Source organism: Meleagris gallopavo, unplaced genomic scaffold (genome assembly GCF_000146605.3).
Source record: "Meleagris gallopavo isolate NT-WF06-2002-E0010 breed Aviagen turkey brand Nicholas breeding stock unplaced genomic scaffold, Turkey_5.1 ChrUn_random_7180001949980, whole genome shotgun sequence".
Lineage (NCBI taxonomy): Eukaryota > Metazoa > Chordata > Aves > Galliformes > Phasianidae > Meleagris > Meleagris gallopavo.
Window position 1 is genome coordinate 1 of NW_011211370.1, and position 1,005 is coordinate 1,005.

The following is a 1,005-nucleotide window of genomic DNA, read 5'->3' on the forward strand; positions in this document are numbered from 1 at the left end:
AGAGAGACAGAGAGACAGAGAGACAGAGAGACAGAGAGACAGAGAGAGAGGAGGCCGAGGGACAGGGAATGGTTGCTGGGCCGCGGGCACGGCACCTAGACATGGAGATGTTGCTGAAGCTGTACTGGAGGGGGAAGAACACAGCCCAGGGGCTGTGACTGCGGCCTGCGGGCCGTGAAGGACCGAAACGAGCGCATGACCAGAGGTGGGGGTGACACATCTTCCCCCACAGTTGGAGAACGGCTCAGCGAGCACTGACCCCATGTCCTGCAGGGAAGAGCTCGATGCCCTCCTGAGTGAGCTACACCCGGAGCATATTCCCAGGGCACTACTTGGTGCGTACGGCAGCTCCACAGTAGGTCGGTGGACGCTGGGAAGGAAGATGAGAAACAGGGTAAACCCAAGAGACTGAGAAGAGAGTAAAAATGGAGACTGACAACGAGTGGGCGATCCCACAGGGAACCTGGGATGGGATCCGGCAGTGGGCACTCCAGAGCATGGCACGGTCCCTTGCAGGCACACGTGGGCTATTAGACAAGCGCCTGCTGCAGTGATGGAAGGCAAAGCCAGACGAGACAGTGGAGAGAAGAAAGGGAAAAGGAGAGGAGCGAATCAAGAAGTGAGGCAAGGAAGAAAAGGCCAAAATTGACACTAACTCAGTAGGGACTACAAAACAGCATATCGGAACGCTGTCCCCAAACACAAAAGCTCACGCCTCCCGCGGCCAGCCCGCCGGCGCGGGAGCGGAGGGCAACAAAAGCCCGTCAGCAAAAGCCTACAGCACCCGGTATTCCCAGGAGGTCTCCCATCCAAGTACTAACCAGGCCCGACCCTGCTTAGCTTCCGAGATCGGACGAGATCGGGCGTTGCCAGGGTGGGATGGCCGTAGACGCTGCGTGCTCCTGCTCCGGCCCTCTTCCCACCTGCACACCACTGACACCACCCGCCACACAATGGGAAAAGTGCCGCCTCAGCCACCAACAAAAGGCGCAAGCCAACGGAATC

General features: G+C 58.9%; 1 non-coding gene across 1 annotated transcript; it reads right to left on the reverse strand.

Annotated features, from left to right (window-relative positions):
• Positions 1-772: 772 nt before the first annotated feature.
• LOC116217771 lies at positions 773-891 on the reverse strand. Its single transcript, XR_004162484.1, has one exon. It is a non-coding gene; the product is annotated as a 5S ribosomal RNA (ribosomal RNA).
• Between the last annotated feature and the right edge of the window lie 114 nt (positions 892-1,005).